Source organism: Podarcis raffonei, chromosome 6 (genome assembly GCF_027172205.1).
Source record: "Podarcis raffonei isolate rPodRaf1 chromosome 6, rPodRaf1.pri, whole genome shotgun sequence".
Taxonomy (NCBI): Eukaryota; Metazoa; Chordata; class Lepidosauria; order Squamata; family Lacertidae; genus Podarcis; species Podarcis raffonei.
The window spans coordinates 58,110,755-58,134,590 of NC_070607.1; the positions used below are offsets into that span (position 1 = coordinate 58,110,755).

At 48.0% G+C, this 23,836-nt stretch overlaps 1 protein-coding gene across 2 annotated transcripts in view; it reads right to left on the reverse strand.

Moving 5' to 3' along the window:
- PIK3C2B (phosphatidylinositol-4-phosphate 3-kinase catalytic subunit type 2 beta) overlaps positions 1–13,853 on the reverse strand; it is an 85,373-nt gene extending 71,520 nt beyond the window's left edge. Inside the window, exon 1 of one of the 2 annotated variants that reach the window (XM_053393203.1) lies at positions 13,527–13,853. The gene's annotated coding sequence lies outside the window, so the exon portion shown is untranslated. The other variant, XM_053393204.1, reaches the window with a different exon arrangement.
- Positions 13,854–23,836: the final 9,983 nt, after the last annotated feature.

Consider the following 23,836-nt stretch of genomic DNA (forward strand, 5'->3'; position numbering starts at 1 on the left):
CTCCCGCCCCCCCCCCCCAGTGCTGCTTCTCCGGACTGCCAAAAGGTCTGAGGGACAGTGGACGGGCCCACAGCTTTAAAAAAATTGCCGACCCCTACACTAGATTCTCTCTTAGAAACTTCTCAAATCTGCCACAGAGAGGTGGGTATGGGTGGGTGTGCAGAAACTGAACTGTTATCCAAAGGGAAAATTTGCATTTGCTGCTCTGCCCACGTTTGCACCATACTGCCCTTGGCAGGTTACACAGAAAGGAATGCAGCCCTCATATGAAAAGGCTTCTTACCCCAGGCTATACAGAGCGTTAGTCCCGCAACAGAGAAAACAGTTGATTTCCCACCTTCTCTTTTCCATCAGGTCTTGATTAAAAACCTTACTAGCTCCATCTGCTCTGTTACAAGCAATGCATTAATCACATATTTTGCTTTGGATTATAGGAGGGTACCGGACAGGTGCAGAGAAAGGACTAGCACACCCAGAAAGAGCAGCAAAATCAGAAAGGGAAGCATCCCAGCTAACCTTGCCCTCCCAGTTTTCTGCTTACAACTGCAGGAAACCTCGTGCAAAGAGGCGGAACATGAAAGGAGAGCTGGAGGGGTGGGGAAGGCAACCCATCTGGTACGAGGGACATGTGCGTCTGCACACTTTAGGGCTCGCGCCAGCCCAAATGCGAACAGCCTGCAGCCCGTGCTCTTGTGTTTGCAGCAGCTGAGCACCACCTGCTCAGCTCTGGGGACAGACAAGGGAAGTCAAGCAGAAAGATTGTGCTAAAGTCCGTGGGAATTCAGAGCAGAGCCTGCCACCCTCCCCACCCCCAAATTAGGCAGCAAAAACTGCAGTGTGTGAAGATGGCTTTGCTGGCAGCTGAGCTGGGGAGTGGGGGACGGGGTGGGGGGATGTAGCAGAGGTTCCTCGCCCTGCAGAGGGAGCGGTGCACAGAGGTTCCCAGTGTGATGTGCAGAAAAACGGTAATTCAGAGGCAGTTGCTAATGTTTTACTCGTCTGGTAGGGCGTCAAGCTCCCAAGGTCATCGAAACAGAGCACACCCAAGGTTATCCAAACTGGAGAGATGAAGGTTATACCTGCAAAGAGGAGACAGCTGTAGTTTTGCTTCCTCCAATAATGGGGAGAAGAGGGAATTGGAAGGTAGAAAGTGCCAGCTTTTGCAGCTTCCATTGCAATTCCTCCATTAACTCTTCCCTCACTTCCCAGGTCACCATACAGGCTTTCTGCCTGCATTCTTCTGCCCCCCTCTACAGGGAACTCAGGATCTGTGTCAGTGGCTGCTGCTGGTTCATGGGATGAAGGCTGAGCAGAGCAAAGGAAGGTCCGGTGGGATGGGGAAGAAAGACAAGCAATGGTTGGGGGAGAAGCAAGTTAAAGAGAGTTACCCTGCTGATAGGCAGATTTTGCCCAAGTTCTAAGCGTGCCTTGTAGGGTCCACTTACGCGCCTGAAAAATTGCCTTGTGCTTAAAGCCTCCAAGGGGCTTTGCAGGCACCACCAATCAGATGGTTTATAAGGGCTGCAAAACCCCTTTTGTGCAAGCCCCACTGCTACCTGATCCTCACCCGACATCATGAGAGGTCAGCTGTAGGGGAGGTGGGTGTGGCTTGGCAGAAACAGCTTTGTGGGCCAAATGGGAAGACCTCGTGTGCCTAAATAAGCCTGTCCCACTCATTGAGGACACTGGTTGGCCCCATTTCTTAATTTTCATTTTAAAAAAGTAGAAGAAAACAGTGACAGAGATGTTAAGGGAAATGCACAGGCTGCATGCTTTTTCCTGACTCATAGGGAATAAGTCATCTTCTTACCTTTCAGCATTCTAGCCAAGGTGGGAACTCACTATTAAGAATAATGTGTAACTGAAAATGAAGAAGAGCTATTGTGTGGTTTGTTCGTTTTTTCTAATTGGCCAGAATCATAGAACCACAAAACTGTTGAGCTGGAAGAGACTGAGGGTTATCCAGTCCAACCCCCTGCAATGCAGGAATCGCTACTAAAGTATCCATGACAAATGACCATCCAACTTCTGCTTAAGAAGTTCCAAGGAAAGAATGTGATGCATTTTTAGCACTCATCTCCTGAACTCAGGAGTCCCTTGTAAGGTATGATACAGTTAGGTACCTTCCGCCAACCCCAAGTAGAGCTAAGAACACAATTTACTTTGGGGAAAATGGCACAGGTGAAGGAATTAAGTCTCTCCCCACTGTATAGGGACATTTTTAATTTTTAATGTTTTGTTATGTTTTTATATATGTTGGAAGCCACCCAGAGTAGCTGGGGCAACTCAGTCCGATGGGCGAGGTAAAAATTATTATATTATAATTATAAATGTCCCTATTTTCATTGGAAAAATTTTGGTGGGTAAGCACTGTTCCAATCAAAACCAGCACTCCATGGCTGTTTCTAAATTCAACATAATTGTGAAATCCTCTCATTCCTACATCCCCCCACCTTTTTAAAAAAACCCCTAATGGAGCCCTTTCTCCATTCCTACCATTGTTCAACTTCAGTCCTCCATTCAATTTTATTTCCACTTACATATTTATAAGGCTACTCACTAGCATTGTCAGAAATATAATGATAAAACAGACTCTCATAAATTAACATTTTGCAGCATAGATATTTTCAAGCAGGGAAAGGAATATACCTAGCATATAAAGTGTTTCCAAACATTAAAATTGCAATTTTACAGAGTTTGGGAGAATGAAGTAAAGCTTTCACCTGGGGCCAAAACGAGCTTAAAGAAGGTGCCCAGCCAGCTTCCCTGGGGTGCTACCACCAAGAATACCCACCCTATGATAAACATCTGCCTAACTTCACTTGGCAGAGGCATTTAGAGGAGGTCCCCTGAAGAATATCTCAAGATGTGGAAAGGTACAATGGGGGGGGGACACACTTTGAACTGGGCCCAGAAACAAGACTGGGAGACAGTACATGTGACTCCTCTTGCAGGGTAGCTACTTGCTAAGCAATGAGAAAGTCAGGCAGGCTTGGCCCAACAAGGTCAGAGGTTCAACCAGGGGCTTGCGATCTAGCTACGACTCACCCTTATTGTAGATGGAAGCACATCAGCTTGGCAAAACCACCATCGGGCTTCCGATTCAAATGATGATGTGAGACAGCAAGGTCAGAAGCAGAGTCTCAAAAATCCTGGCTCACCAATCTGTGAACCAACCCCCTCCTCATGCTCCAGGCACAGCAACCCTGCCCCCAAAATGCTCTGGGCCTACCAAAGTCCTGGAATTAATTGCAAGGTAGGCTAGTTTTGACCTCTGACCTTCCCTGCTTTCTTGTTAATTTGTTCACCTGCCAGCTGAGGCCTACAGCGTGGCCTGATTCTGAAATAACTCACTGATTTCAGACCAGGGTAGACATGGTTCTCCAGAAAACCTAGCTCCTCGCCTTGCAAGGGCAAATTTCCAGTCTCTCACAGCTCCAGGAAAACACTACATCTAGGCTGAGTAAGTTGAAATCAATTGGACACGTCGGTCATGATATGACTTAATTCCAACTATATCAAGAGCTTAACTAAGTCAGGCTCATTCCCGCCCAGGAAGTGAAATGAGGCGGCTGAATTGTCTTGATAAATTTGGCTTGTTTCTCATGGGCATTTGTTTCCAGCAGCCATACAGTCCAATGGGGCGGTTACTTCATGCCCCTTCCGGATGTACCTGCTGCAGTTTCAGTGCAGCGTTTCACTGCAGAAATACCGCATTATTCTGGTCCTCATTGGCATGTGCAGAGCTTTTAAGCTGCGGCCCATTCAGAAGAATTTGCCTTTGCTGCACTCTTAGACTCAGAGAAGAAAGGCAGGCGGAACAGATGAGAAAGGCCACTCTTCTCTCCTGGCATGAGCAAGCGGCCCGATCTCTTCCCCCCAAATTTTGTGGAAGTTTTGAGCCAGGAGCAAACACAAAGCAATTGGTAGAACGTACCCAATTAAGATGCTTGATTTGCATAATTAGCAAGCAATTTACATAATATGCAAATGAGGCTGCACAGATCTGGGACTTGTCCCTCTGCTGCTCAGGCCAAAGAGGCAGACCCCTGTCTCAAAAAAGCTCCTAGAATCACAGAACTGTAGAACTGGAAGATACCCCAGGGTCATCTAGTCCAACCCCCTGATATGCAGGAATCTGAACTAGATCGTACATGACAGACAGCCATCCAACCTCTGCTCAAAAACCAAGGAAGGAGAGTCCACTGTCAAACAGCTCTTACCATCAGCAAGTTCTTCCTGGTGTTTATAAAGGTCAAGCCTTTTCACAAGCTTTTCTCTGGTCTACTGGCAGCACAGGAGACTCAGTAGTAACACACAGGCTGAACTCCACAGGTCCTGGGTTCAAGCTCCACTGCAGCTTTGAGTTCCCTTATTCCACAATAGATTTGGACAAGGCCACTTAACATCTCTTGCCTGCTGTTTTCCATATGTGAGTCGTGGATAAAGCTAATCAAGAGAATTAGCTCTCAGCCCAGAGTGGCCACGTGTCCTACTTTAAAAAGAACAATTCTCCACTCAAAGCCCGCCTCTGTTTGGTGGGATATCTAGATCACATCCAGTTTAAAGAAAAAGTACCCTATAAAGGCAGAGCAGTTGCCCATCAACAGGGAGACCTAGTCAGCTGACTGAGCAGGCCTGCAGGTCACCCTCCTCCTCACTATGGTAAGATATATTTAAATAATAGCAATTATTTCATGCATAAATATGCATGCCTATGCTCATACCTCAGTGCAGGGTTTCCAGCTGTTCTGCACTACAACTCCCATCATCCCTAGCTAGCAGGACCAGTGGTCAGGGCTGATGGGAATTGTAGTGCAAAAGCAGCTTGGAGACCCAAGTTTGGAGAACACTGCCTTAGTGCATTCTGTGCAACTCTGTGCCATCTTTTGCCCTGTTTTTGGTAAGGCAATTCCTCCTTTTGGGCAATGCCTAAGTGGCCAACCTATCATTACTTTACCGTTTGGATAGAGATGTTCAGCTACATCCAGTCTGGGCCACATCCAATCCCCAAATAGTTCCCCCCCTCCATGATTAGGTCATACCTTTTTTTGCTTTCTACTCCATTACTAACATTTGTGTAAAACAATACATCTCCTTCATGGACCTGGTGCAGGCTGCTGCCCACCAAATCTGCTCTTGCCACAATGCACCAGCAAGTCTCAAGCACGAATTGGCACTGTTTGCCCTTTCGCTGCTGCAAGCCTCCCCATGGCTGCCCTTCTGGGTACTGTGTAAAACATTGTGTGTGTTTTCACTTGTACCAGAACAACAGTTGGAGGGTGTGTAGGTGTTATGAGGAATTCTTTCCAGGGGCAGCATTTGCTGCTATGCTAAGGAACAGGCTGCCAGAAAAGAATATGCCTTCGCAGTGTATCTGAATATGCAGGGCCGTCTTACCCATTAGGGTTAGTGGCGCCCTGCGGCACAGCACCCACCCCTCAGGGGCGCCTAGCAGTGGGAGTCCGGGACTGACCAGTAACAGCTGCAAGGGCATGCTGGGTGGCAGTGGCAGCAGGTCTTCCTACGGCCAGCCGCGCTCTCTCGCTTCCTGCCTGGGAGAGGAGGCAGCGTCAGCGGTGTGCAAAGCTACGTGGCGCCCCTCTTCCTCCTGTCCACCCCGCGGCAGTAGCGGGACTGCTGAGGAAGCCCACGTGGCAAGCGAGCCTCGAGCTGCCCAGATCAGGGGGTGGGAAGGAGGAGGAGGCATGCCAAGAACATCACCCCCGCCCCTTCCGTCAAGGAAAAAGGTGGAGGAGGGATTCATTCAGATTTGGGGCCGTGGGAGGGGAAAGCTGGGGGGCGCACTACCATTAGGACTCAGTTTGGAGGTACGTTTGGATTCGAGAGTGTGCTCTCCATGCAGTTAGTGGTTAAAAACAAACACACACCAACAAAAAGTCCTTTAAAGACGGGGGCGGGTTTTAAGGTCCTATTAGATTCAGCAGGGCTTACTCTCAGGTAAGTGCAGTTAGGGCTGCAGCCTTTGTGGCCCAAGTTTTGGGTCCTTTTTAGGTTCAGGATGTCACTGCTTTACATCCACCAACCCACAATATTTGAAAACATCAGCTTTGTACTTAAACACAAATTGGCCAGGAACTTCATTCTCTGTGTCTTTATCAATTTATTTAAAGAAGAACAAACTGGTGATTGCTTTAACTTTTTGATATGTGGTGATTTGAATCATGAGGATGAATTAGAAGAACTGCTGAGTCTTGAATGAGTCTTGCTTTGGAACTGAGGACTTCATTAGATTTTCTTCTATTTTGTGTAAGCGTGGTGTCAGCTCCCTAAAAAAAAGGCCAACAACTAAGGGGAACCTTTCCTAAAAAAGGTCAACAACTTTGGGGGTTCCCCCCCTTAAAAAAGGTCGACAACTCTAGGAAACAGGGGGGTGGTGGAGGGATATTTGCATCACAGCACCAGATATGTTTAAGACAGCCCTGTGAATATGGCATGCAAACCAAAGAAGTAGAGCTTGTATGCTGTGTAGTATATGCTCTTCTTTTCCTCCTTGAGAACCAGCATGGCATAGTGGTTAGAGTGTCAGACTAGGACCTGGGAGAACAGGGTTCAAATTCCCATTTAGCCATGATAAAACTCACTGTGTAACCTTGGGCCAGTCATGGCCTCTCAGCCCAACCAACCTGACAAAGTTGCTGTCGGGATCAAATGAGAAGTGGGAGAAGCATGTATGCTACTTTGAACTCCTTGGAGGAAAAGGTAGGATGTAAATGCAATAAATAAATAAATGGATCACCAGCATTGCCAGGAGGCAATCAGAAGGAAGGATCTCATGAACTATTGGCATCATCATATATGGCCACCGATTTGCTGGTCCTTAAACTGAACTATTGTGCTCCTTTATCTCCACAAAGGCCAAAACTGGCATGTAGCTAAGGCAGTAGATTGATCATGTTTAATAGCACAAATGGAGGTTCATATCACTGGTCTTTCCTCTTCACTTTATAACCAGATGATCCTATGCAGCCCACAGTCCTGCCTGAATTCTCTGAACACATCATCCCCCAATATATACCTATCAGATGAACAGGTGCCATTTACTAAAAGGAGGAGAAATGTCATTTCAACCCCGTCTTGGTGCTGTGTTTCAGTGTTCTTTCCCTTATTTGAACAGAACTGGTCATAGTTGTGAAATATATAGTTTTCTTTTCTTACCATGGTGCAGTGCCCTACAGTATGACTCCATAATTTTATTATTTATTATTATTTATATGCCACCCATCTGACTGAGTTGCCCCAGCCACTCTGAGCAGCTCCCAACAAAATACTATGCCATCTGTTTACATGTACACAGGCTGAGACCCTACCTGCCCGTGGACTGTCTCGACAGAGTTGTGCATGCTCTAGTTATCTCCCGCTTGGACTACTGCAACGCGCTCTATGTGGGGCTAACTTTGAAGGTGAACCGGAAACTGCAACTAATCCAGAATGCGGCAGCTAGACCGGTGACGGGAAGCAGCCGCCGAGACCACGTAACACCGGTCTTGAAAGACCTACATTGGCTCCCAGTACGTTTCCGAGCACAATTCAAAGTGTTGGTGTTGACCTTTAAAGCCCTAAACAGCCTTGGCCCAGTATACCTGAAGGAGTATCTCCACCCCCATCTTTCTGCCCGGACACTGAGGTCCAGCTCCGAGGTCCTTCTAGCAGTTCCCTCACTGCAAGAAGCGAAGTTACAGGGAACCAGGCAGAGGGCCTTCTCGGTAGTGGCGCCCGCCCTGTGGAACGCCTGCCCATCAGATGTCAAAGAAATAAACAACTATCTGATGATTAGAAGACATCTGAAGGCAGCCATGTTTAGGGAAGTTTTTAATGACTGATGTTTTAATGTATTTTTAATATTTTGTTGGAAGCTGCCCAGAGTGGCTGGGGAAACCCAGCCAGATGGGCGGGGTAGAAATAATAATAATAATAATAATAATAATTATTATTATTATTATTATTATTATTATTATTATTATGTGACATCAATGGAATGCCTGATTTCTACCTTGAAAGGGCTTCAAAGTGAGCACACCGAACCGTTAAAAAGGGAAAGTGAGGGGTCATTGATAGAACTGTCATTCTGACGAGGTTGTTTTTGCACATCTATCAGGGTAAATTTATACTATATTTGAGGAGCGAGGCCTGCCTAAGCCTCATGCTCAGCTTCATTAGCATGACGGGGATGGCTCTAGACGGCTCACTCCCACCCCTACGTTGCATCCTTTCGGTCTTACATGCCTGTAGAAAGCAGAACAGATACCTAACAAAGGTACACATCTTGCCAGCATCTACTGCATAATTTCCCACATACTGTGCAGTTTCCATTTGCTTTGAAACCTGCTTGCTCTGTGCAACTGGCAAGTATCGCCACCAGGCCTGGAAGTTCTGAGGTGTGACGGACGTTGACTCATCTATGTTACTAGTGTTGAGCTAAGCAAATATCCCTGCAAGGTTTGCTGCTCTGCACAGCTATCTCTCTGCAACTATGCTACCTGGTGCAGCACTTCCTGAAGCCACGCCTAACAGTCAAATTCAGCACAACCTTTTGTTTCCGATGCAGAAGTTTCAGTTCTGCAGAACTGACCAGCTGTGCATATCAATGCACACGCGGCAGACGCATGCAGCTGCACCTCTGGGACAAAGACAGAAAAGGGGGCAGGTTTGCAGAGGAGTCCAAGATTAGGCACCCAGCTGCTTGGCAATGACCACCAAACTCTGGTTTTGTACAAAAATATACGCACTCAAATAACAAGCATTTTCCATCTGAGTACATTTGTTCCACCATCTGCGCAATCCTGAAAATCTGGTTCTTTAACTATGAGGAGGCAAAAGAACAGGCGCATTTGAATACATGTAAATGTTACCTGTTATAACCTAGAGGAGGTGTGACTGCATCAGGGCATGGCTATCAGCAGCACTGTATCCCAGTTTCTCTGATAACTGCTGGAGGCCTTTTGCGTTAAGATGTTCAAACACTTCTGATATTTAAAACATCATCTTCCTGCAGAGATTAACGGACTTCGGTGCTTCAGTGTTATGGTTCCCATTCCCAAGTCTCTCTCTGGATGCTGAGTCACTGGATTTCTGTATATGATCATGGCCAGCATCTAACCAGATTGTCCCTGACCTCATGGGAAGTTTAAGATAGTACTGAGCTGTAGGAAAAGGCAAAGGTAAAGGATCCCTGACAGTTAAGTCCAGTCGCGAATGACTCTGGGGTTGTGGTGCTCATCTCACTTTACTGGCCGAGGGAGCCGACGTTTGTCCGCAGACAGTTTTTCCGGGTCATGTGGTCAGCATGACTAAGCTGCTTCTGGCGAACCAGAGCAGCACACGGAAATGCCGTTTACCTTCCCGCCAGAGTGGTACCTATTTATCTACTTGCACTTTGACGTGCTTTCGAACTGCTAGGTGGGCAGGAGCTGGGACAGAGAAACGGGAGCTCACCCCGTCACAAGGATTCGAATTGCTGACCTTCCGATTGGCAAGCCCAAGAGGCTCAGTGGTTTAGACCACAGCGCCACCTGCGTCCCCGAGTTGTAGTGGTTGTGTGCAAAGTCACAGTTGTGTGAGTTGGCTCCAAATCCAAGGCAACATCCTAACTGGAATGCCCATCTTTCCTGGGCGTAGCCTTCCTTGGCTGCATCAGCGCAGCCATATCCTTCCAACCATCACCTAAACCTGCCTTCCCCAATCGGGTGCCCTCTAGATGTTTTGGACTACAGCTTCCATCAATCACATCCAGCATGGTCAGTGGTTGGGGATTATGGGAGTTGTGGCCTGGAACATCTGGAGGCACCACAGATTAGGGAAAAGGCTGACCTAAACGCATGACATTCATAACAGGCAGCATGATGGAGCCAAAGTAAGTTTCCTTGAGAGGTAATACAGCAAGACGACAGGAGGTTATGCACCTTGCACATAGTCTCTCTCAACTCACTTTCTGAATCACTAGAAGGCTGGGTTGTCAAGTCCTGCCCTAAAGTGACACACTCCTGTGTTTTGCAAACACAGGTCCTGATTCAGCCATAAACATACTTTCAGGCTACAGGAAATAAGGCCTGGTGAAAATAAAGACACCCAAGGCCGGGGTGGGTGGGAGAGAGAGTATGTGGAATATCAGCCGTCACATGAGAAGCAGGGCTTTACCCTTTCATATGCCTTCTCTTCCCTCTGACTTTTTATAAATGAGTGAATTGTAAATCTTTGCAGCGTCCCTCAGGCAGTGCCTCCCAGAGCCTATGCTGAGCCCAATGTCAGATTCATGTCTGGGTAATACTTCTGAGGAAATACCCTACATTAGGAAAATTAGGTCATAGGTTCCATCCCACCCTACCCTACTAAGAAATCCTTAGCTTCATTCTTTCACTGATGCTCCATTTCTGCCATTCCTGTTGTCATGCTGAGCACCCCACTTTGATTCACAGGCTGCTAGAGCAGGTACTAGAAGCACCGCAAGCAGACACTTTTCCTCTGGGGAAGAAAGGATGGCATTTGCCTGCGTACATTATCTAAAGTAGGTCTTATTTGGCAAATTATAGCTGGAGCAGCTGTGGACCTCCTTCACTGCCATCAGATTAAGCACATGGGAATCTGTCTCATACAGAGACAGAGCACCAGTCTGTATAACTCAGTATTATCTACTGACTGCCAGGGGTTCTCCATGGGCTCCAGACAAGCTTTCCCAGCCCAATCAGGAGAGGATGGGGTTTCAACCTGGAACCTTTTGCATGTGCTCCACCATCGCAGTACAACCCTTGCTCAAAGTACCCAAAGCGTGAGTGTAATATGAGCAGAACTACAACTCTGTGGAAGAGCTTTGAAGGCAGGAGGTCCCAGGTTTAATTGCTGGTGACTTTCAGTCAGGCTGGAAAAAAGGACTTCTACCTGAAACCCTGGAGAACCGCTGCCAGTTAGTGCAGACGACACTGCGTGAGATGGATCAATATTCTGACTTGATATAAAGCAGCTACCTACATTGCACCATGCAGAATATAAGTGCTTTATCATCATTCTATTAATTAATCATTTTATTTGTATGCCGCCTTTCCATAGTTAAAATGCTCAAGGTGGCTTACAACATGAAAAAAATGTGCATAATGACAAACATAACGAAAGTAGTCATAAGCAATAAATTAAAACTCATCAAAAAGTAAACAACCAAATTGAACATTTTCCACAGAAATCTAAAAAGATACTGATTTTTTTTTTTTGTATCTTTATTTTTATATCAACAACAACCCCTCTCCCAACAAAACCCCTGAAACAACACCCCGGTGCAAGAGTCTGTTCCTCTGGTCTGTGGCCCCCCTGCACTCTGGATCTGCTCATTTCTTAAGAACTTAGAAAACTACTTTCCATCACCTTCAGGCCACTGGTTCCTTTTGCTCACTATTGTACACACTGGCAGCAGTTTTCATTCTAGGGAGCCAGCAATGTATACTTTATACATCTTTCCATCTCAATCCGCAAAGGCATGGAGCTTTAATGATTGCTATCCTGGCCTTGGAATGCATTTCAGCTTTCCTCCTGGGAACAACGCATGCAAATGTTCAGCCTGATCCGAACCACGCTCTGTATTTTGTTTCACACAAATCCATGGTAATGCAGCTAATGAGCCCTGACCAGGACAGCCTTGCTAGCTGGGCTAGACATCCTCCCTTGCCAATCAGATTTCAGTGCAGATAAATCTCCGCTGGTGGGCATTAAAATGGAATATATATATATGCATGGGTGCTAGTGCTACTGGCTTTCTCTAAAGGTTGCTGAAAATCAATAGCAAAGCTTCCAGTTATTCCAACAGCCCTGTCAGGAACGGACTTGTTGCATTTGGTGAGATTACATCTATGCTTAAAGGAAAGCGTACCTGTGACATAAAAGGCCTAAGAAGCAGGAAACTATATGGCATACTATAACACAATCACAGTGTGGCCATTGATTCATTTTAAGCCAATATCAAATCAACACATAGCAAACTTGTTTTGCTGTGAAGGGATCATATCCCTGTCTATCGCCACTACAAGGAGGGAGAGTCTAAGAAGCACATATGTAAACATTGCTCCAGTTTGGCACCTGAGAAGGCAGCATGTCTCACTGTCCAAGGTTTCTAAAGTTACAACTGGTGTGCAATTTTATAACTTGTGGATTCCTTTTTATCGCAAGTAAAGGAAATGGCTTTCTACTATTGCCCATTTCAGTGCAAGGTTATGGTCTTTCCCACCAAATGGTTGAACACATCCACTTTTCCAAATCCAGTTTTATCATTTGCTTTTTATTTTATGTTTAGCATTTATGTTGCTTGGGCGGAGGAGGGACACTGACAGCACAGTTGGCACAAAGGAAAAACAACCCAAAGCCTGATTAAAAAAAATCCCCACAACACTATTTTTCTTAGTAGGTCAATGGCTCTTCCCCCCTCCATGCATTCCTAAAAAGAAAAACAAGGATGACCCTCTAATTAAGGATTCTGCTCCCCCACTCATCACTTTAACCAGGATTATAGTAAGAACCCTATAAATTACATATAAAGCAGTCTACACACGGGAATCGTAAGCTCCTTACGTTTTCCTAAATGCAAGAGCCAGGCTTTAAAAATACATATTCATGACACAGATAGTAGTCATAATTCTAATACTAGACAAAGGAATAATGGTGCTAACATTGCTGCTGGCTCCTGGAATCGATTATCCCAAGGGATGGATTATTATTATTATTATTATTGATGCCAGGAATTTTGCAGAAACCAACCAACATAAATGGAACAGAGGCCCAACCTTGTATTCTCGCTCAAGCTTGGGCAATTCTTGTCCATTCCTCGGAGAGTTATTAGGGGGCGGGGAAGAGAAAGAAGAGGAATTGTAGTATTACAACTTTCAGAAAAGTCAGAGATCCATCGTGCCCCGTCAGCTTGGAGAAGTTTGCCCAGAAAGTGAGATTCTGCTGCCCATGTCCGAGGTACTGGATTTATCCCTCTTACGCGACCCCCCGCCCCGCCAACCCTCCGGCACCGCGCCCCTTTTGCGGTCCGTTCTCCCCGCTTTTTGCTTTGCCCAAAAGCTCGTCGCTTTGTAAGAGGGAGGAACGCAAAGCGAGCAGGCATTTGCAAGGAGATCCGAGCACATGTGGTTCAAGCTATACGGGTGGGGAGAGAAAGGCCAACCCCAAGGGAAAGATTAAAGTAAAGCCAGCTTTAGCTTTTAAGAGAGAGAGATCGCTGCAACTGGGGAAGAGATTATTGGAGGAACTGAGCAGGATCCCGCTCCCGAAGCATTCCTCTGCAAGCTAGGCTCAGCCTCCATGCGCGCAACCTGCTCGCCAAGGCTTGCTGCGCCTGCTGCACTGCATCCAAGGCTGGGACTGCAGTGGAAGCGGCTTCCCTGCACAAGCTCCCTCCCTTCCCGATTTCCATGTTGCGAAAGGGAGAACTGGTTGGTTTCCAAACCTGGGTCTCGCACATCTCCTCTGCCGGTGCCTCCCTAAGTCCATTTCGCAAACGCCTCCTCCTGCTCCAAGCTTACCTGGTGTCTGCCCAGCGATTTCCTGGTCTGTTGCTGCCGTTTCCAAGCGATCGTCTTTTCCCTGCGCGCCTCCCTCCCTCTCCTCTCTCTCTCTCTCTTCCACAATGCCTTTTCCTTTCCCCCCTTTCCTCCTCCTCCTCCGCCTCCTCCTGTGGTAATTCCAGGATAGCTCCTCGGGGCGATCTGCTAATCCTCGTGCATCTGGCATTAAAATCCAAGCAGCAGCTCCGGGAACGGGTCTCTTCTTCCGAGGGGAGCTGGCGAGCGAAAGCGGCGAGCTGCAGATTCCCAGCACAGCCAAGCGAGGCGGGCGATGCGAGCGAGCGAGACAATGGAGACGAGAGGCGCCGCAAAGGCGCGCGCCATCTCCTGGAGACCTCGCGCACGGCCACCGTGAACCCTGGCGCTTTAAAAAGGGCTCCGGCTGCTTTCTGGACTTCTGTGGAGGAGCCGAAGGCATATGATCGTGTCCGCCTTTCTGCAGAAGCTCATCCGCTGGAGTTTGATGCTGCATTGCGCGCGGGGGAACCGACAGGCCCCTTTGCATTTCACACAGCAAAGTTGTTTGCTCCTCTTCTCGTCTCCGAGTCCAAGGAAGGTGCCAGGCCCCAGGCAGCGGCGCCAAGACTAGCAATATCTGCAGTTCTTGCATACATGCATGCAAAAATAAATTACGTGTTATGTACAAGAGCCCCAGGTCCCGGGGCCCAACACACCAAGGCAACTCGAGGGAGCTCACAGACTTCCAGGTATACCAGTTGCCCCACCCCAACATAGAGAAAATTTATGTAGAGGTACAGATAGAGGGGGCCCCATGCCGCATGGAGCTTGACACGGGTTCAACTCTATCCATAATCTCGGCAAGGACCTTAAGGAAACTGTGTCCTACTGGGGGTCCCAAACTCACCCTCCGGGACTTCCAGAAACGTAATGTCCCCACAATGGGGGTGGGGACCTTCAGGGTGCAATACCGAGGGCGGACGTGGCAACTGGACTTGCTTGTGGTCAAGGGCCCCTACATTAGCTTACTGGGATTGGCATGGTTTGGACCACTGGGGCTAGCCGTCACCGGGGTGAACCACACGAGCTTACAAGTGGACGTGGACGCCATATGCAAGGAATTTCCGGGGGGTTTTGATGGGAAATTGGGACAGTATACGGGCCCCCCCATTGCTCTACAGCTTGACCCCCAGTACGACCGGTCAGGCTCAAGGCCCGCCGGGTCCCGTTCGCCCTGAAACCCCCTATAGACGAGGAATTGGACCGACTCGTGGAGCAAGGAGTGCTGGAGCCGGTGCCTAATGCCCCCTGGGAAACCCCAATCGTCACACCTGTCAAGCCTAATGGTTCGGTCCGCATCTGCGCAGACTACAAATGTACCATAAACAAGGCCTTCACGGCCCATGCATACCCAGTGCCAGTGGTCAGCCATGTCCTTGCCACCCTGGCTGGGTCGAAAATTTTTGGCAAGCTGGACTTGGCCCAAGCATATCAACAGCTGCCAGTAGATGAGGCCACAGCAGAGGCACAGACAATTGTGACGCACAGAGGAGCGTTCAGGGTAAAGCAGCTGCAATTCGGTGTCAGCGTGGCACCAGGCATATTCCAGAATCTAATGGACTCTCTCCTTAAAGGGATTCCTGGCGTCACCCCCTTCTTCGATGATGTGTTGATTGCCAGGCCCACACCAGAGGAGTTTGAGGACCGCCTCCGCACCGTTCTGCACCGTTTCCAGATGGCGGGTCTCAAGGTGAAGCGGGAAAAATGTCTACTAGGAGTGCCTCAGGTGGACTTTCTGGGATTTATGGTGGACGCAGAAGGGGTCCATCCGACTGGGGACAAGGTACGGGCCATTTGTGATGCCCCAGCGCCCAAGAACAAGACTGAACTTCAGGCCTTCTTGGGACTATTGAACTTTTACCATTCCTTCCTTCCCCACAAGGCGGCAGTAGCGGAGCCCCTACACAGACTCCTGGACAAGCGGGCCCCTTGGGTGTGGGGCCAGCGCCAGGAGGCCGCATTCCAGGCAGTCAAGGACTTGCTTGTCTCAAACTCGGTCTTGGCACACTTCGACGAGAGGCTGCCGGTGGTGCTAACATGCGACGCCTCACCCTATGGCATTGGCGCTGTCCTGGGACACCAACTCCCGGATGGAAGAGAGGTACCGGTGGCTTACTTTTCCCAGACACTCAACACAACCGAGCGGAACTACTTGCAAATCGACAAGGAGGGTCTGGCAATCGTGAAGGGAGTAAAAAAATTCCATGATTTCTTGTACGGGCGGCCCTTCACCGTGCTGACTGACCACAAGCCGTTGCTTGGCTTGTTTGCCCCCGAAAAGCAGACCCCCCAAGTGCTGTCTCCTCGCGTCCTCAGGTGGTCAATTTTCCTTGCCAGCTACCAGTATGCACTGATTCACCGCCCTGGGAAGGCGATGGGCCATGCGGACGCCCTCAGCAGGCTACCACTACCGGAAACAGGCCCCGACCCAGCACCTGCACAAGAGGTTATGAGCCTGGAGCTGCTTCCTGACCGCCCCATTCAGGCACAAGAAGTTGCACACCATTCCAAGAAAGATAGGGTCATCTCCCGGGTCCTGGACTGGGTGTGAAGGGGATGGCCCAGCAGCAGCCCCGGGCCAGAATTTGCCGGCTACACAACCCGCAAACATGAACTGTCAGCCCACAAGGGGTGCCTGTTATGGGGAAGCAGGGTCGTTGTTCCCCAGCCCCTCTGCAAAAGGGTCCTCACAGCCCTACACGAGACACACCCAGGGGTAGTAAGAATGAAGGCCCTTGCCAGGAGTTATGTGTGGTGGCCGGGGATCGACGGAGAGATAGAGGCCTGGGTCAAACACTGCCAGGCCTGCCAAGAATCCCGCCCAGATCCCCCAAGGCCCCAGTCCAGTCCTGGGAGTCCGCCCGAGCACCATGGTCACGCCTGCATGTGGACTTCGCTGGCCCCTTTCAGGGGAAAACATTCTTCATAGTGGTGGACTCCTACACCAAATGGCTGGAAGTCGCACTGGTACCGTCCACTTCTACGTCCGCAGCCATCCGGGTACTACGCAGGCTGTTTGCAACCCACGGGCTCCCTGACACTCTCGTCTCAGACAACGGGACTGCATTTACGTCAGGAGAATTCCAAACCTTCACAGCGCAGAACGCCATCCGCCACATCCGTTCGGCGCCATTCCACCCTGCCACCAATGGCCAAGCAGAACGCATGGTGCGGACCACCAAGGACACCCTTCGCCGCATGACGCAAGGGGATTGGGAGTACCGCCTTGCCACATTCCTCCTAGCACAACACAGCACCCCCAGCTCAACGACTGGCTGGAGCCCCGCTGAACTACTAATGGGTCGGCGCCTTGCAATCAGATTGGACCGCCTTCACCCCGATAGAGCTCAGTGAACCCAGTGTACGCAAAGAATTTTGGGGCAGGCCCAGCATGGGTACCCGCCACAGTCACCAGGGTCACTGGTCCCGTGTCGTATGAGGTGCTAACGGATGGGGGGCAATGCTGGCACCGCCACTGCGACCAGATACGGCGACGATTCCCGGGAGAAAACCAGGAGGAGGAAAGCACTCAGGGCTCACTTAAGAATGGATAGGTTTGATCTTCTTGGGACTCTCAAGAGTGTCCTCCAGCACCATAATTCAAAAGCATCAATTCTTCAGCGATCAGCCTTCTTTATGGTCCAGCTCTCACTTCCATACATCACTAGTGGGAAAACCATAGCTTTAACTATACGGACCTTCAATTCAGGTTGCACAATTTAAGTCAATTTGGAGCTCTTGCACAACAAGCCCACTTCTCCACCCACCAAAAAACCTTTGGACATTTTGCAGTAAGGAAAATGATTGGAAAGTCAGAGGTAACATTTGTTTACCACAGTGTTGCCTAACCTCGCCAACACATCCAAATCAATTCTCATTAAACAAGTCCTCTCATTACTGGGCCGTTGTATTTCCTTTTGCTGATGGTAATTACATGATTGGTCCTAGTTAACGAGAAGTTGGATGGAAGATTTTGCTTTTCCTATAATAGTATGAAGAGTAAGATTCCGAAACAGGCTTCTGGTAGATGTTTACAGACATTGAGAGGCCCCAAATGACAATTCTGGAAGATAGTTGGGGTAGCCCTATTGTACTTTGAAGACAAACATATTTACTGTGGCATAAGCTTTTGTGGGCCTGAGACCACTTCATCAGAATGGTGATGATTTTTTAGTTTGCATCAAGACCCGAGTTGAATGAAGCTGGCCATATCCCAGATACGGGAGTGACTTGCGCTAGAGCACTAGCAACACTGACGTGTTTCAAACAAAACCTAGTAAATAATACAGTAATAAGCCTACTCCCTACAACAGACATCACCAAATGGATTATGATGTTCTTTGGTACCCAAGTTTTAAAGCCCTACTATTACACACAGAAATCTGCTTCTGGTTCCATAACCCTATTTCTTAATTTCAGTAGCCAAATTTAACAAATAAAAATATTGCTGCAGAGATTCATTTACTTCTCTTCTTCCGATCACAGTCTTTAAATGGATAAAAGGAGTTGACCTTTGGTCCTGAAACGGCCAAGCCTCCTCAAAACAAGAGGTAAGAAGAGCTCTGCTGGATGCGTCCAAATGCCTATCTAAACTGGCATTCTGTTCTGGTGGTGGCCAACCAGATACCCATGGGAAGCCCACAATCAGGACACATGGGCAACATCACTCTCTCCAGCTCATGCTCTCTGGCAACTGGCCTTCAGAGAAATTTAGGGGGTGCATCCAGAGGACAGCAGCTGCCACGCTGAACGGAACAGAGTTAGTGCTAGTTTTGCATTAACGAAAGGTTATTGATGTGAAACTAACCCTAAAGGAGCATTAACTTCGTTTGGCGATTGTGCACAGCAGCAGAACATAACCCCACACATTAACAAAAATGAATATTTTCAAGTACAAGGAAGGGCAAAGGGACAGAAGCAGGCAATGTTGCAACCCCAGATAGGGAGTGCAGCGGAGAGCGGCATTGCTTTGCAGAACCTTGGTGGGAACTAACTTGCCTATCTCTGCCTGCTTCTGCCCCATTGCACATCCTTTCTGAGAATTCACATCCTTTCCCTGCCTTATCGCTGTAAGGATAGGGGTCTTTTAGGTTATATTTGCATAAAAGTGCATGTGTGTTCTCAGTCAGAGTTTTTTCTTTCTTTTTTGAGGTAAGGAACAGGAAAGGCTCCCCTCCCATCTTGTCAATTTCACTGAAGAGCAGAGGAAGGGACAGTGGTGAGCAGGGCCGTCTTAAGCATATCTGGCACCATGGTGCAAAGATCCCTCCGGCGCCCCCCCCCCGGCAACTCCGAAACAAGGGAGGGGGCGGTGGAAAATGTCCTCTGCCTCGCCCACCATCCCCATCCCCGGCATGGCAGCGGTGATCAAGCAGGAAAACGTGCTGGCGGACATGTCCTCTGGCATCGGGGCGCCTGAGTAGGCAGCCCAGGAAGGCTGCGCACCAGGAAGCAGGAGGAGGATAATGGCGCCGTCTTTAGCAGATGCAGACGCTTGAGAGGGAAGCTGCATGCAGCTTCCATCCTAAGCGTCTGCGGGGATAGCTCTCCTCCTGCGGAGGCTTGGGAAGGAAGCTGCACACCCGCCAGCCATATACAGTGGTACCTCGGGTTACATACGCTTCAGGTTACAGACTCCGCTAACCCAGAAATAGTACCTCAGGTTAAGAACTTTGCTTCAGGATGAGAACAGAAATCGTGCTCCGGCGGCGCAGCAGCAGCGGGAGGCCCCATTTTATAAAGTGGTGCTTCAGGTTAAGAACAGTTTCAGGTTAAGAACGGACCTCTGGAACGAATTAAGTACTTAACCCGAGGTACCACTGTAGTTGGCGGGGCGCAGCTGGCAGGCGTGCAGGGAAAGGGGAGGCTGCTGGCAAAGCCACGCAGCCCCCCCACTCGCTAGGGCGCCCTTGAGAGGCTGGCACCCTGGTGCAACAAACACTAAGACCAATGGGAAAGACGGCTCTGGTGGTGAAGCTGCCAAACAAGGGAGGCAGGCAGGGTTCCACACTGTCGCCAGCTATATCACAAGTAAGGCCTGCGAACCAGCTGAGTCAACAGCATCAGTCAGTTCACACCTGAAAGCCTTGTACTGTTCTTGTGTTGTTTGTTTGATAAACCGTGATGGTCAAGCACTTGGAAGGGAGGAAACTGACAACCAAACACCACCAACACCAGAACAGGAGAAGAAAGGGCAAAACATGGAAATGCATTGGATTGGGATAGATGCTTCTGGTTCATGTGTGAGCAAACGATGCTGTCGATACCAGAAAAAAAGGGTTAGTGTGGAAAATTACCTAGATCGCAATCCTATGGATATTTCCTAGGGAGGTCACCTCTGCTGAACTTTGTAAGACGTATTTCTCAACAAGCCTGACTGAGAGGATTACATTTGCAGTCTTCACTTGTGTCCTCATCCAAAGCTTAAGGGCAAGCAGATCGTCAGGAAAATGAAAGAGCAGGATTTTTGAGCCCCACAATATTAATCTCAGAGCAAAAGATTGGAGTGTGTATGGGGCGTATGGGGCAAAGGAATAGCTCCATCGATATCTAACCCTTGATCATCATGAGAGGAATTTGTACTTTGATCTGGGTCACAGTCAAGATACATTCGGGGGTGGTAGGGTAGGGATGGTCTTTGAGGATCACTGATATTATTATTATTATTATTATTATTATTATTATTATTATTATTATTATACCCTGCCCTTCTGGGAGCCCATTGGGCGGCTCCCAACAGAGGACTAAAAACAGAATAAAACTTCAAATATTAAAAACTTCCCTAAACAGGGCTGCCTTCAGATGTCTTCTAAAAGTCAGGTAGTTGTTTATTTCCTTGACATCTGATGGGAGGGCATTCTACAGGGCAGGCGCAGCTACTGAGAAGGCCCTCTGTCTGGTTCCCTGCAACCTCACTTCTCACAGTGAGGGAACCGCCAGAAGGTCCTGGGCCTCGGTGTCTGGGCTAAATGATGGGGGTGGAGACACTGTTGGTTGCCATTCTTGATCCAATCCAGTATGGAAGAGTGTAAATGGCTTATGGACGTTGTAAAGGTTATTCTGACTAATGGCTTAAATATCACATTTCAACAATTTGTAATGAATTACTGGAGTTGCTCTAAGAATGTTAAGAGCACTGGAAAATGATTAATGAAGAAGTCATCTTAGGTGTTCTTTCAGTGTAACAACTATCATCATCCTCTGTTCAATTCCTGGCCAAGTAGGGCTGGAAGAGACCCTTGCCCCAAACCCTGGAGAGCTGCAGCCAATCAGTGTAGGTAATACTGAGCTAGATGGACCAATGGTGTGATTCGACATAGGGCAGCCTCCTACAATCCTAACAACAACAAAACCAATTTATTTATACCTGGTTGTCTGCAGTTAACATCCCTAGTGTCAGTTTACAACAAGGAAAATCAAAACTCTACAATATGATAATGAAATACAAAATAATAACAAAACAAAATACAAAACAAATATATTGTGTTTCAAGCATTGTACTTAGGGAAGCTGGGTTTCAGTTCCCCATTCATCCCTAAAGCTCAGTGGGTCGGTCACCCTCTTTCAGTCCAAACTACTCAGGGTTGTTATGATGATAAAATGGTGTTTGGGGAGAGGGAGAAGTGTGAATTTGCCCTGGGCTCCTTGGGTTAGGCAAAGAATAGAAATGTAATAAACAAAAAAATACTTCTGCCAAGAGACAGTCTTTACCTCTGGCTTGTCAGCTTGGGATTATGTCCCAGAAATGGATTAATTAAAATGAAAATGTCAACGCACACAGAGAAAATGAGCCCCTGTGTGCTTGTAACTAAGTGGCCATTTATTGTGCTGATCTCACGCCATGCCAGCTGAGGTTGCTGTCACTGATACAACTAATAAATGGGCTGGCTGTGATGAGCGCATGGTAATGCACATCCATAATAATTGTCCCAGCCTCTTTCTTTCTTTGATGTAGAGCTGAGAGGAACACAGCTTTTATACACACACACACACACACACACACACACACACACACACACACACACCCTCTACATCCTGAACACATACATGTTCATGTAATTCTGAGTGCACATTATCTCAACTTGGTGAGGAAAAATTCTCTGAATGATCTTTGCTTCCAGTACATGTGTTAAGGGCTGGGATAGCAGCAAAATTCATTTAGTCCTTTTGCTGGCTTTTCGGATTCTGTTTCATATGGCGATTTGTTTCAGCTTCCAAAACCTGAAAGGAAAAAAAAGGAATGTAGCAGTTTAGTACAAGCAATACCAAAACTATCCCACGCACTCCTACGCAAACACAACGGCAAAGTCTCCACGCAGTCATTCACCAGGTGAAGCTTTTTCCTATCATTGCTCCTGCACACTTGGAAGACTTTACCTACTGCATTTCTAGATGTCAGGCAGCTCTGAGAAGCACAGGAGCCCTGCCAGATAAAAAGCCGACAGCCCTGCTAACAACATCCTGGCTTAGAACAGGGGCCAAATGCAACCTTCCAGGGCTCTCTACCTGGCTGTCAGAACTGTTTCTAGACCTTACCCAAGCCCACTCCTCACTGGTCCTGCTTCACAGCCTCCTAGACTTGTGTTTGCCTGGCTGGAATGTGTTCTTCAACTCCAATAATATCTCTTCCTACATTCACTGCTCCACCCAGTTTTGTCCCTGCCAACAGAGGCATGTGGCCCTCAGAAAATTACCCAAAATGGGATATGGCCTCCGATTGTAAATGGCTCCGCACTTAGGATATACTTAGAAGTCATGCTCATTGCTGAAACTGATTTTATTTTGTGGTTTTATATTTTGTATTCTGTGAACCGCCCTGAGACCTCTGTGTATAGGGCGGTATATAAATTCAAAAAATAATAACAATTTCTGAGTGATCACAGACGTGCAAGAACATACGCAATCATTCTCCCGACGTTCCTTAGAGAGGCTGTGCTTGCAGCAGCAGAAATTCAACAAGTGCAGCTTTTTATTCATTTCATTTAAGGTATTTATATACCACTTAATTACCAAAGTTTTCTATACGAGGGAAAGCTATACCGGTTGGATTTCTGCCTGTCATGGGACTGTTATAAGCACACAGGTTCCACAAGGGGGAGAAGGTAGGAAACTCCCCGCTCACTGTGCTTGGGACCTTGGCTTTGGTGAACTGCAAATGTCACCTTGCCAGAAAAGGTCCGTATAGTTAATGCTATGGTTTTCCCAGTAGTGATGTATGGAAGTGAGAGCTGGACCATAAAGAAGGCTGATCGCCGAAGAATTGATGCTTTTGAATTATGGTGCTGGAGGAGACTCTTGAGAGTCCCATGGACTGCAAGAAGATCAAACGTATCCATTCTTAAGGAAATCAGCCCTGAGTGCTCACTGGAAGAACAGATCGTGAAGCTGAGGCTCCAATACTTTGGCCACCTCATGAGAAGAGAAGACTCCCTGGAAAAGAGCCTGATGTTGGGAAAGATGGAGGGAACAAGGAGAAGGGGACGACAGAGGATGAGATGGTTGGACAGTGTTCTCGAAGCTACCAGCATGAGTCTGACCAAACTGCGGGAGGCAGTGGAAGACAGAAGTGCCTGGTGTGCTCTGGTCCATGGGGTCACGAAGAGTCGGACACGACTAAACAACTAAACAACAACAACAAACGCAAGGCATTTACAGAATTTAACTCCTGGTACACAAATGCACGAAATACAGATTCCACTTTTAATATTACGTTGTACTGTATCTGAAAGTAAGTGGGCCGTTGCTATGGAAGAGCAGGCCACCGCCAGCCAGCCTCTCAGGTGCCAGAGCACTTCCTCCACTGCTTCTCAATCTACTTTCAGTTCCTCACACTTTTGTCATTTCAGTAGCATTAAGGACGTTGTGCACACTCCCATCTATTCTCCATCCAGTGCACTTCCAGGTTAGCCATATCTAGCCTGCATCTATCCTGTCCTTTTATGAAATACCATGCTTTAAATTGGGTCCCCCCCCCCGAAGACTGCTTCAATTCTAATTGAGAAAAAGGGGCACACCCACACCATCATTCCCATCACCATCGCATGACTTTCCCCAAAGAATCCCGTGTATTAAGGATGCTGGGAGCTGTAGATCTGTGAAGGGGGAAAAGAAGATTTCCCAGGATTCTTTGGGGGTAAGTGATGTGCTTTAAAGGTACAGGATAGATCTGCCCATGCCCAAGGAGCTAGCTGCATTTGAAACTGGTAGTATGTACAGAGCCTAAGTCGCGGCTATTCCTTTTTGCTTCCACA